General features: G+C 35.5%; 1 long non-coding RNA gene and 1 other non-coding gene across 2 annotated transcripts; both read right to left on the reverse strand.

Moving 5' to 3' along the window:
* Positions 1-1,999: 1,999 nt before the first annotated feature.
* LOC131027742 (uncharacterized) lies at positions 2,000-13,946 on the reverse strand. The gene is made up of 3 exons (XR_009102532.2): positions 13,274-13,946; positions 13,127-13,177; positions 2,000-2,329 (listed from the first exon to the last, which is right to left on the reverse strand). It is a non-coding gene; the product is annotated as an uncharacterized LOC131027742 (long non-coding RNA).
* LOC131027751 (small nucleolar RNA R66) lies at positions 13,460-13,526 on the reverse strand. The gene has a single exon (XR_009102534.1). It is a non-coding gene; the product is annotated as a small nucleolar RNA R66 (small nucleolar RNA).

A 13,946-nucleotide genomic window follows, 5' to 3' on the forward strand; every position in this document is an offset into this window, starting at 1 on the left:
TAATGGTTGAAGGTCTTGGCGTTGTTCCATTAAGAACCAAGGGACATATTGATATTGCTTGAACCTTAGCATAGCCAAAGAGATTTTGTGGAACTTGCTATTTTGGGCCATTTAGACGTGTTCATCATGCAATTGACTCACATTTTCTATTTCAGTAAAGGCTTCTATGAAGAGGATTCAACTTGGATGTCTTATGGTTCAATAGGTCATGTTTTTTTTTTCTTGTTATCAGTCCAGATTGTTGTAACTACAAAATTCCTAAGATAATAAAATATTGGGAGACCTTTGCCCGTGGTTTTGTGCATTGCCAAGTTTTTCACGTAAAAATGTGTGATTTTCATTCATTGCTTTTCGTTGTTAATTTTTGTGTACTACTAATTTTCTCAACTATGAAACAAATCAATCTTGCGGTTTAACATTTGCTATACACATTGATGATTTAAGAAATAAAGAAACTCAAAGGATGTAAAAATTTAGGCCTTACAAAGGCGCAACTGATTCCTCTCGAAAGATGGTTACCTGAAAGACCGAACACAGCAACCAAAAATAAAGCAAAGCTCAAAAGAAACTATCTACAATAAATAGTCATTTATAAAACAATAAGAAAGCCATTGCAGGAAGGCAGAGAACAAAAATCTACCGTCTTACAAGGATATCAAGTTTCAGAGGGAAGGATATCAAGTTTTAAAGGTATTTCTGGGCTAAGAAATTGATCCAGTGGTCATATGAGCTTTCCAAACCTAAACAGCATGCTTGCTCAAGTTTTAATATTTATACATACACATTAATGAGCTAGCCCGTCATAACCAAGAGCCTCCAGATATTTTAAAAAACAATGTTTTATCATTTTTCACCCTACATTAATAGTTTTAGAGAGAGAGTGGCTCAACATTGACCAACTCTCTTCCTAGCCTTGCTTGACCCTATATTTACAATTATATAAAGAGAAAGCTCTGCACACTGCACTCTAGAATATTTGCTTGTTAAGAAATCCGACATATTTTTCCCAAAATCTATTTCTTCAGAACAATTTACACGTTTTTGGCCTCTCATAATTTGCTTTTTAACAAAAATAGCTACTTCTCTCCATGCAGGTGACTTTTGGTTTTAAGATCGAACAATAAACAAACTGAATATTTATGAGAATAAAATACATTATTTTCCAAACAGATTACATATTTTTAAAAACACCTGCCGATTTGACAATGATGCAAGCCATCACTATTAACAATAGAAATGCATTTTCATCTCTAGATGTAGGTCACTAACAAGGTGAATATTATGGACAATCAAATGATGTTATTTTCCGAAAAGAATACATATTTAAAAAACGGCTGCAGAGCAACTTCAGTCCCTGCCAAAGATGCATTGTTAGTTTGTCAGAAGTTAATAGATATTTTTTTCGCAATGTGCAAGACAACATTTTCAGAATAAGAAGAAATAGAATTTATAAATCTGAAAATCAGTAGATAAACGGACAGAAGAACTCTGTTTAATTTTTCTCCCTACACATAACTCAATACAAACTAATAACTATTAGTAAAAACGATAATCTCCACCATAAGCAAGGATAAAAGGTTTTCTAGTTAAGGGAAAAGATTTCTTTTCAAATATCATATATCATACAGCTTTTTTTATAAACATTCATTAAATTGGGTAATTAAATGAAGAGAGTAAGTTATAAATAGTCCTAATGAACAGTTCATTAATCTGGTTTATTAAATGAAGAGTGTAAGTCTAAGTTGCAGGTCCTGGTATGGGGATGGGGGCAGGGACAAGTACAAGGTTCAGGCACGACAATATGGCAATTCTTTTCCTTGGGTGCGGGGACAGCTGTCTCTAAAAATTTTGAAATTATAATATATAAAAAATAGTGATACTCATAATTGCCAGTAAACAGAATATTTATATACCTCAATTTGAAAAAAAGAAAAAAATCATAAATTCATAATACAGTGACTTGTCAAATGTCAATACACAATGAAAGTTACAATCACTATTTAACAATCCTTGTATTTTTCTTCATCAAGAACATCAAAGTCAACATTTGATTCAATTTCATTTGAACCACAATCAGCTATAGTGCCACTCCCACTAGCAACGTCATGTACAAAGTTGCCACATCTACAGAGAGTTTGGCAAGCTATACAATTGTAGCATCTAAATTGGCACACTCGAAAGTTAGATCCCAATTCTTTGTCACCCCCTCATTGTACTCAAGTCTCTTATGTGACAAGAGACACAAGTTCTGACTTGTGTCTCTTGTTTCCTTTGCACCCAATCAGTTGGGTTGAACTGAGAGGATGGAGTATGTACTCCAATTCTGCACCTGAAGAACTCACAAACCCATTAAATTTGCATACAACATTTACAGTAACAAAAGATAAAATTTAAAATTTAAAAGATGCATGCTTGAGAGAACTTTTATTCAAAAGCAAAGTTTGCAATATAATAGAGGCAAATATAAAAACCAAATATAATATTTTCAGAGTAAAAAAATCAAATATAATATTTTCAGAATAAAAAAATCACATATAACATTTAACAAACCCGTGTCAAAATAGATTTACCAGATAGATGATACATCCTGTACACACCCACAAATCAAAACATGATATTGGGAAAAAAACAAATTCACAAAAATGAGGTAGCAAAAACTGTTGAGACATGGACCAGCTAGGACTCGAACCTAGGACCTTCCATACGCTGCTGAAGTGCTCTACCACTGAGCTACTGGCCCCTCTTGGACCAGTCCATCGTCGGTCCGGGTGTGGCTTATTTCCAACACCAACACCCCCCCTTAAGCCACACCTCTCGTGTGCTTGGGGCTTCTAGCCTGGACCTGGCTCTGATACCATGTTGAGACATGGACCAGCTAGGACTCGAACCTAGGACCTTCCATACGCTGCTGGAGTGCTCTACCACTGAGCTACTGGCCCCTCTTGGACCAGTCCATCGTCGGTCCGGGTGTGGCTTATTTCCAACACCAACAAAAACAAGGTGGCAGTATCATATGCTATTGCTGCACTTATTCTCTCCCAAGCCTAGTTTGGCCACGATCACATTGCAACCAAAATCAAACAATAAATCAAAGCCTTTGCTCATGTAGCCAAATTCCCTGACTAACACTATACCCACCTAATATACCACAAGCTTTGAGTGAACAACTTCGTAGATATTATACTTTTGTCTTTTCTTGTCACAAGTCCAATGGCTGCAAGAGGATGAACAGAGGATCATAAAGTTACTTCTATGACAAGCCTGATTAAAGCACTAACCAAGCTATGGAAGTGGATTCATTCTGGGGATCTATTGAAGCAACACTGCAAAGGACAAATAAGGTGCACCTAATGCATTGGCTACATTTAACAGAGCACGTTGCACAAAAAGATGGCAGTCAATTATCACTATATTTTTCCTATGTGACACCATTTTTTGAGGATTGGGGGTACACCAAATTTTTGAAATGGGGGCAACAAGAAACAAGAGGCATGCTTCCAAAACAAATTTTTTAAGAGGCGATATTTTAGGGGACAAAAATTAAAAATAAAGGGAAAATTAAAAAATATAGAAAATTACAAATATTCATAAGATAACAGTGAAAGCATTCATCATAAATATTATAGAACCATAACACATAAGGTTAGAGGCAAATTGAGATTTCAGATGTAGTCACACACAAATTTGCACAATTTTATTGCTTCATTGTCAATGTGCATATGTTTCAAAATTACAACAAAATGCCCAAAGGCTGCAAGTTTTAACTACAAAATGACAAAAACATAAAGGATCTGACATTACCCTTAATCAGAATCTACTAACAGCAAAATCAAAGTCCGAATCCAAGTTACCTCCACTATGAAAGACTACCTCATCCAATTAAAAACAAATAACTTACAACTTATCTGCAATAAATGTAACAGCTCAACAAATTCTAGAAATACAATCTTATTAAGAAATTCTTACTATTCTTACAAAATGGGGACTTGTAAAGTCTGAATAAGGAGAGAGATTAACAGTTTGAACAATTCCTCGCCAAAATTCTATGCTGGAAACTTCCTACATTGTTATTGGTCTATGCTACGCTATGTCCTACAGCCCTTTAAACCACCCTGTGGAATCTTTTCTTGGTTGTTAAACTGAACTGCTAGTGCTGAACAAAATGATGCTGAAATGGATCGCTAAACTTGACCGTTATGCTGAAGCTAGGCAAGTGCTGAGCTGACTGCTACATAAGTCATTATGTTAAAATCTTTAAGTTGTGTAATGCCCAGACTGGAACCACCAACTAGAAACATCAATGTCTTCGTTCCCAATCACCGTTTGAGATGCTCAAAGGCTTTTGTTTGAGATGCTCACAGGCTTTCCTCCTTGAATCTCAAGCAATACTAAAGAGTTTTATCCTTTGGAATGAGTGCACAAATGCCCAAAATGAGAATTGTAATGTCCCCACTTTGAAATAGAATTTAATGGTAAATGATAATAATTATGATAATAAAATTAAAATTCAAAAGAATAAAAATAAAATAAAATTCAAATTCAAATATAAAAGAATACAATTAAATATAATTAAAATTTAGTTAAGTTAATGAATGGTCAAAGGACATAGAATGAAAAGTTGTGACTCACTCAAACATGGTATATAAAAGGGAGAAGAGAACCTCATTTGAGAGGGGATAATTTGTGAATCAGAAGAGCAGATCTGATTTAAATAAGAAGTGCAGTTCTGATCATGGGAGGTTGTGTCCCTTTCAAAGGGCAGATACAATGAAGAGTTGCACTCTTTCAAATGGTGCTGATGGTGAAAGGGTGAGTCTCTTGCCAAAGGGCATACATGATGAAGAGGTGTGACCCCTCCCTCTCATTGAGAGGTATAAAGGAAAGGAATCAAAAAAATCCAGTGGGAGCACCATTGATCTCCATACTCAAACAAAGGTGCAATAATCAGCAGCAGATTAATTAGTTAAGGCAATTAAAGACATGATATGAGGTGTCACCGCCTTTGCAAGGATAGTGACCGTTTTGGAAAGACATAACTTTCCATGCAAATCAAGGGGGAAAAAAGGAAGTAGTAAGACAAAAGTCTTAACACCTGCTAGAAATATACTCAGCCAGATATCCGAACTGGTAAGAATTCCAGGAATTAGATATAGCAAACCGTAGATGCATTACATGGTAATTTTTGCATGATAATATCTGTATATTCACAGTATTAATACCTTGCATATTTATGACTGATGCTGATAACATTCTGCACATTTGGTTGGCAATATATTCGTGTTTATGAATCTGATCTATGATAGTGCTGAACTCTATCTCTAGAGGGAGAACTGCTATTAAGGCGCCCTCTCAGACAGAGGGAGAACGGTTAATGAGGCCCCTCTTTAGGATTGAGGGAGAACCGTTATTAAGGCACCCTATCAAGATAATGAGGATTCCTATGGTTATGACCCAGGATTTCTGATCTTTACATTACAGTGCTGTTTGCAAAACTATTTAAATTTCATCATAGTTAGTGCTTCTTTACTTTATGGATCATAATCAGTCTTTCTTTGTTTTATGGTTAGTATGTTTGTAATTATTCGTCACTTATATTTTATAGATTAATTTCCTAACTTGTTTGTAGGGTTTTTTTTTCCATTAAAGAGATCAGGAATTCCCTCTCTAACCCACCCTTAATTGCTTAGAGTTGTAATTTAGGGCAAACTAGGGCATTTTACAAAAAGGGACATTACAAGAATTCTGAAAATTGAAGTCTAGTTCTCCTTTTTTTCTTGCCTCCAATTGTTTTATAACCTCCTTTTTTACAAGAGTAGTGGCCTAGGGCCCTAGGGAGGTGGCTTCTAGGGCAGCCACCTCTTGGTCCAATACTTTAACACTACATCAAATATGAAAGGCTAGGGCTAGTGACCACCTCTTCGCCCATTATTTGAACATGACATCAAATATGAAAGGCTAGGGCTAGTGACCACCTCCTGGCCCATTATTTGAACATTACATCAAATATGAAAGGCTAGGGCTAGTGACCACCTCCTGGCCCATTATTTGAACATTACATCAAATATGAAAGGCTAGCAGCCACCTCCAAGCCCAATATTTAAACATTACAACAAATATGAAAGGCTGGGGCTAGCGACCACCTCCTGGCCCAATATTTGAACATTACATCAAATATGAAAGGCTAGCAGCCACCTCCAAGCCCAATATTTAAACATTACAACAAATATGAAAGGCTGGGGCTAGCGACCACCTCCTGGCCCAATATTTGAAAATTACATCATATATATGAAAGGCTAGCAGCCACCTCCTAGCCCAATATTTAAATATTACAACAAACATGAAAGGTTAGTGGCCACAGATTTGGTGCTCAAAAGATTGTTCCACCTTGCCAAGTAGCATCTTCTTTGGGAAGATTCTTCCATCTCACCCAGTATGTTGTAATGCTTTTGTTTCTAAATTTCCTTTCCTTGATGTCCATAATAGTTTGCCTCAAGAATTAATTTTCCCTCAATATCTAAAGGTGGTAAAACTGTAGAGAGCGCAAGATTTTTTGCAAACACCTGCTCGAGGCATGACACATAGAAGACATTATGAATTTTGCACTCTTCTGGTAATTCTATATAACTCCAATTCCTTGTACAATCCTATATGGTCTATAAAGTATGGTTTGAGCTTTTCCACTCCACTTATTCAAAGGGATGACCACTTGTAAGGCTGCAATATTTTGAAAACCATGTTCCCTATTTCAAAAGTTCTCTCAATTCTTCACTGATTGACATATTCTTTGTGCTGATTATGAACTTGCTACATGTGCTCCTTAAGAATTGTCAACAAGTCTTGACTTGCTTGAATCAAATCTTTTGCCTTTTGCACCCCGTTATCTAAAATGACCAAATCAATATAAGTATCATATCCATACAAGGCCTAGAAAAGATACATTCCAATAGATATGGTGCATTGTATTGTAGCAGTACTCACTCAATACTTAAAAAAACATATTGTCACGACCACTTACATGATTTTGGCTGCTATGGAGTCTAAAATTTTCTCTAAAGAAAACCTCTACTATTTATGGTGCCTCCTAATCCCCAAAAATAGGAAAACAAATATACATATTTTTTAAGTTTCCACCACCTCATAAATACAATCCTTACCCTATGTTTTTTAAGTCTTCGAAATGTCTGCTCTAATTTGTTCTGCATGCAAGTGAATCATTCACATACATACTTGAGCATCTCTTCCTTCATGACTTTCTAGGAAAACCTCTCTCTAATCTGCTTATACGTCTTGTAAAATCCTAAGTGTTCTACTAGGGGAGAATCATGAACTACTTCTAGGATTTTCTTTAAGCTTTGATTAAGGAGTCAAGAAGATTCCCCTTATACATGATAAGTCCATCAACTACATTAAAAATTTTCATTAATATATTTTTTGTCAAGAATATCATTAGAAAAAAAATTAGCATATTTAGATATTAAAAAGTCCTTCCTGTCATTAGAAATCTTGGAAGTGAAACATATGCTTAGCATCCTAGCGAGTGCATTGACCACTACATTCTTTTTCCAAAACCATAAGCTCAAAATGAACTTACCCATTTTTTTTGGTGACATTAAGGTCCCATTGGTTTAGAAATAATTTCAGACTATTGTGATCCATTTTCTCCACCAACTTGCCATACACCAAGGATTACCTCAATTTTGCTTAAGAATGCATGATTACGAGCATTTTTTTATCACAAATGGAAAATACCTTTCCAACTTCTTCAACTTCCAAACCTCAGAAGCAATGGGGTGGTTATTTGCATTAGCGTCAATCCAATTCCTTCTCCAAATGAATCACATGCAAGTATGAAAGGACATAAAAATTTGGTATTGCAAGTACAAGGCAAGTACTCATTTCCTCCTTCAGTCAAAGTTCCCAAGTCCACCCTCTTCTACCCATTCCCACCCAACCTATTTTGAACTAAGATTCCCTCCCTCCCACAATAATCAATAAATTTACCTCAATTTCTTTATCTTCCACCCACCTAAGTGTAGGGCTAAAGCACCCTCGCACAAATAATATTTCCCTCCACCCAACAACTATAATCCACACCCAACCCAATAGATATTCAAAGAACAAAGGATTTGCTGGTAATTACAAGTCAGAGAAGGGGCAGATCAATATATGGCACAAAAAATCCCAAATTGAATGAGAAAGAGCTAGGTCCATTACTCTATTCGCATGCAACCCCTACTTTGTGGAGATAGGTGAATTCAAGCATCCTTTATGCTTTGTCATTCCAAGAGAATGCTCTCTTTTTGGTTAGAACAATCAATGGGGCATCCAACTCTATAGTAGCTACAAAGACCCAAAAGTCCCCTTAACTATGTCAATGTCTTAAGAATTGGCCAACTAATGATAGCTTGGATCTTTTGCTAGTCCACTTGAACTCCTTTAGCACTAATAAGATGTCCAAAATATAAAATTTCAATCAATCCAAACTCACATTTGGATTCTTTGGTATACAAGGATTGGTACACAAAAATCCCAAGTACCTCATCCAAGTGTCTCAAATATTCCTCCCATTTTTTGCTATATATCAAAATATCTTAATATTAAAAAATAGCAAAACAAATTTTCATAGTTGCTTACTAAGTATGTGATTCATGCATGTTTGAAACGTGGTGGGAAAATTGGTGAGACCAAATGGCATGGCCAAAACTCAAAGTGTCCATATGAGCTATATAAGGTTGTTTTTGCTACATCATCACCAACTCAAATTTGGTGATAACCCAATCTAAAGTCAATTTTAGAAAATATACAAACCCATGGAATTCATCAATTAGTTTATCAATTCACATAATCAAATACGTATTCTAGATAGTTCTTTTGTTCAATGCTCTATAATCGATGGATGTCTTCATGGCATCTAATATTAACAGGTCCTCCTTCCTCCCCTTCTTGGTACATTCCTCATCTGCAAATCACTAAGCTATTAAAAAACCATGCTAGTTACTAATGGACTATCCTCTCCGTTGTTGGCCTTGCTCATATTATTGTCATGCAAAATAAGAATCAAATAAGCTACGCAAACTCTTGTTGAAGTTGCTAGTGCTTCCACATTATGTGAGTTAAGGTGCGAATTCTTTCAAGGCCTCATTAAATGATTTTTCTCTCGCCCATCTTTTTTAATTCATAATTTGAAGTCATACAAATTCTCTCTTTCCACATAGTGAAGACCTCTAGCACCATATACCATAAACTCACCTTACAGACATAAACTCACCCTACAAGCTGGCAAAATTACTACTATAATACCATTGCCATGTCCCCCCTAAAAATTTAATACAATAAATATAACAGCTCAACAAATTCTAGAAATAGCACTTTCTATAAAAATTCTTACAAAATGGAGACTTTAATAGAGATTAACAATTTGAACAATTCCTTACCACAATTCTATATTGATTACTTCCTACGTTGTTGTGAAAGCTGTGAGAGTTTATAATGACAATCCTCCATTTATAATGACAATCCCCGATTTAACATTAGATTTATCTCATCCACTTCATTACATGATATGTACACTAATTACATGATATGTACACCTTAGATATACATGCTTGACATGTTTCCAAAAGATTGTTAAAATGTTCACATTTTTACTATCATGTACAAGTAGATTAACTTCTGTTTTAGTCTTCATTTCTATCGATTACCAAAGAAATAAGAAAAGTGCTGTCCCTAACCCTATAGCGTGTAGTTAGGGGTTATATAATCATTGTTACAATCATATGTCATTAGGTCACCCTAATGATTATAATCATCTAAGCCAACCTAGGTGACATCCAAATCATAAATGTGGTTTATATAGGATTGAGGTTAGCTACTATAATCATGTTGAGAATTGTGTTCTTATTAAATACTATTGGAGGCATCACCTTTTGATTTGAGGTAAATTGGAGAAAATTCAAGTATTTATTGCAAGTGTTTCCACCAATTTCACTTCAAGGTTGCAATTTAGCAAATATTTTCTTAATTTTTGAAAGGTGACGAAGGGAAAATTTATAAACCTACAATCTTTTGATTTGAAGAACGTGGAGCAAACATAAAAAAGCTATTGAAGAAATAGTACTTCCACTACATTATCACTCCATACAACAAATCAATTAAACTCTAATGTTTTTATTTTGGAATGTATGATTTAAGACCTATTAAAACTACATAGAAAATTTTGAATGAATTGGGATTTATTTTGTATGATCTATTGCAAAATTAAGATTTTCACCAAATTCACCCCAAGGATACAAATCAATGAAAGTCTTGGATTTTTTTTAGGAAAAAAAGACATTAGTGAAAGAATAAGAGAAAGAAGAAAATGAGAAGATTTATCTAGAAGCGTCCACAATTAATTAGCATTGAAGACAACGATATTGTAAAGAGGAGCAAAATGTTATGCCCCTAACTCTATAGTGTATTAATTAATAGTAGGCTTGTGACTGCCTTGACTGTTACACAGATTATATAATCATTTATGAATTGTTAAATCATCCGAAGGGTCCATAATCATCATTATAAACATATATGGGTTGTTAGGTATATGGGTTGTTAGGTCAACCTACTTAAATATCTAATTCATCCTAGTTGGCATCCAAAGCATAATTATGGTATCTACAAGACTTAAAGGTTAGTTATTATGATCATGTTGAGCATCGTGTTCTTATTGAGAACCATTAGAGGTACCCACCCCAAAATCAATTAAGAGGTTAACCCCACATTTCCTATTATATTCTTCTATTGTGTAGTGTTCGTTATAAAAAATAATGAATTAAACATTCAAATAAGCCTTATTTTTTCAACAATGCACAATTTTCAATACAAGAAAGTGTTCCATGAAAATGATTCAATGCCTATAAAGTATAAACAATTAAAATGCATTGAAATGCGCTTTTCATCTACAAGTTTCATTAAAAACTTTGCCATTCAAAAGAAAATTAAATACATTATAAGCCCAAAATTAACTACCCATTTAAAAATGATTGTTGATGTGCCTATAAAGTCTATAATGGAAAAAATGGTATGTTCATCCCCTTTTCTCCTACATTTTGGGCCCACATTGATTCAAATGTCCTTTATGCATTGAATAGCATGTCAATGGCACACAACATTCTTCTAGCCATTCTTTGAAAAGTTTGACACCTTTTAGGGGAAGCATACCAATAGCCATTATAGCTAACTTCACACACCCACAAATTCTAAATTGTATATCAGATTTTGACAATTTTTTTTGTTGTCTCTGCATGCAACTTAACTACTTATAGCTATTGATTTGGCTTTTGGGTAGTGGCAATGCACATTGTGGGATCTGTTATGTGCGTTGACCCTTTTCAAAGTGTCTTCCAATACCTATTTAAAAATGCCCCAATAACCGTGCACTTGAAAATGCCGCAATAACTGTGTAATTTAACCCGAGGCATGCTGGTGTTGGAGCTGGTAGGGATAACTATGGTAATGATGTTTTTTTTTTTCTTTTCTCAAAATATAAGGGACATCAGACTAATAATTACATGGAGACTCTTGCTGTTCTTTTAGCCCTTGAAAGGGGGGGTGTGCACTTGGTTGGAGTAAGATAATGTGAGTCAGATTCCCAAGTGGTTGTGGATATGTTGAATAGACAGAAGATGGATGATGTTGACTGGCATTTGGCAGTGGTAGGCCATTAGATTCTCAATTTGCAGGACTCCTTGGAGATTGTTTCTTTTTGCTATGTTCCCCCGGAGTGGAATAGGGCAGCTGACTGTTTGGCCAAGTGGGCCTCGAAGAGGCTTGATGGTTGGGATGTTGGTGATTGGGGACATTTGTCTCGAGAGTATGCTCAAGATCTAGAAAGGATTGTTCAGGAGGATAAGATGTGATAGTTCTGGCACCTTAGGGGGTGTTTTTTTGGTATTGCTTGTATTGTTAATATTGAATTAATAAATTTTTACCACAATAACCGTGCACTTAAAAATGCCCCAATAGCTATGTAATTTAACCTGAGGCATGCTGGTGTTGGAGTTGGTAGGGATAACTATGGTAATTATGTCTTTTTATTTTTATTCTCAAAATACAAGGGACATCAGACTAATAATTATATGGAGGCTCTTGCTATTCTTTTAGCCCTTGAGAGGGGGGGTGTGCACTTGGTTGGAGGAAGATAATGTGAGTCAGATTCCCAAGTGGTTGTGGATATGTTGAATAGAGAGAAGATGGATGATGTTGACTAGCATTTGGTAGTGGTAGGCCGTCAAATTCTCAGTTTGCAGGACTCCTTGGAGATTTTCTTTTTGTTAGATTCCCCTGGAGTGGAATAGGGCAGCTGACTGTTTGGCCAAGTGGGCCTCAAAGAGGCTTGATGGTTGGGATGTTGGTGATTGGAGCCATTTGTCTCGAGAGTATGCTCAAGATCTAGAAAGGATTGTTCAGGAGGATAAGATGTGATAGTTCTGGCACCTTAGGGGGTGTTTTTTGGTGTTGCTTGTATTGTTATTATTGAATTAATAAATTTTTACCCCTTTTAAATAAAAGGAATGTGAAATTTATTAATGAGCTTTTAGTTACTCGTTTTTTGGTTTTTTTAAAGCTAGTAATTGGGGGTTGGTTGTACAAGAGGTGAACAGTTATTGGAACATGAACAGTAATTGGTGCTCTTCCCCTAGGTCCTCTAAGGAGCTCCAATAATCTATGAGCTCATTTGACTTCTATCCCACTATTATAATATATTTTGCTACCTAACTCCATGCATCCTTAGCCCTCTCCAAGGGTTGGGACAATCCACAAGTTAACTGATCACCTCCCTTACAAGTTTATCCATCCCCCCCCCAACTAACCCAAACATTGTCTCCACTGTGCTCATGCCGGAGCTTGTACGATATGAATTTAAAACTGATGTTTAATAATTTTGTATCTAGTTTCGTTAATTGCATTAACTTATTAAGTTGTATCCAATAAAGTTCATTATTCACTTGAATCACTAAACACCACAATAATCTCTTTCAATGCCGCATCCCAATCAAACTAAGTTAATAATTAGAACTAAAGAAAATAACCAAAAACTGCCAAAAACTTCACTGTAAAGTTAATAATCAAAACTATAGAAAAATACCTTACAAAAACCCACCAACATTCCAAACACCAGCAAATTTTGAGCTTGAGCCTGGTAAAAACAAGCCATTAGACATATTAGTCTGAACAGACACGAATGTTCCTAAGATTTTTACTTCTAATATATTCAAATCTTCAAATAGCTTACAAGCATTCGAAACCCATGGCTAGGAGCCATAAGACTGCAGATTGTAGTAGATACAACGGACGTATGCCCTTCTGGAAAGTTGGACTTCAGACACAAGAAAAGTAAAATAATGCAAGAAACGAAAATAAAATTACGCCGCCATACTTGAAGGAATAAAGCTAAAAAACAACATAGTTATGATATTTGGCCCTCAGCAAATGCTAATTTTCAACATCGAAAGTTCAGGTCTCAAAGATTACATGACATCATAGGGCCAGAAATAAAAGATTCGCATAAGAACCCTTCATTGTCTACTATAAAACAGATTTTGCAGGACAACATTCGCTTGTACGAAAGAAATTTTCCCTAAATACAGCGACTCAACAAAGCCTGCTAAAATTTAGGCCTCTCTCAGGCGCGCTCAGATCCTCACAAATAAGGGAACCCGAGGTACCAAAAGGCCAAAACCCCAACCAATATTGAAGAGAATATAAAAAGATCTAAACCACGTACACACAATGCGTATCAGCCATTAAACATTTCTCGAAGGGAGTAGACAGAGCATCAGTATGTTATAGCGAACGCTTAGGGTTTCCGACTGACGAATTCCTTAGGGTTTCTCTCTTTAATGTATTAAACTCGAAACCTTAAACACTAACCGTTAATTTGACCGGAGTGTTTAAATTGTAATATT

The sequence above is a fragment of the Cryptomeria japonica genome, chromosome 10, assembly GCF_030272615.1.
Source record: "Cryptomeria japonica chromosome 10, Sugi_1.0, whole genome shotgun sequence".
In the NCBI taxonomy this organism is placed as follows: Eukaryota; Viridiplantae; Streptophyta; class Pinopsida; order Cupressales; family Cupressaceae; genus Cryptomeria; species Cryptomeria japonica.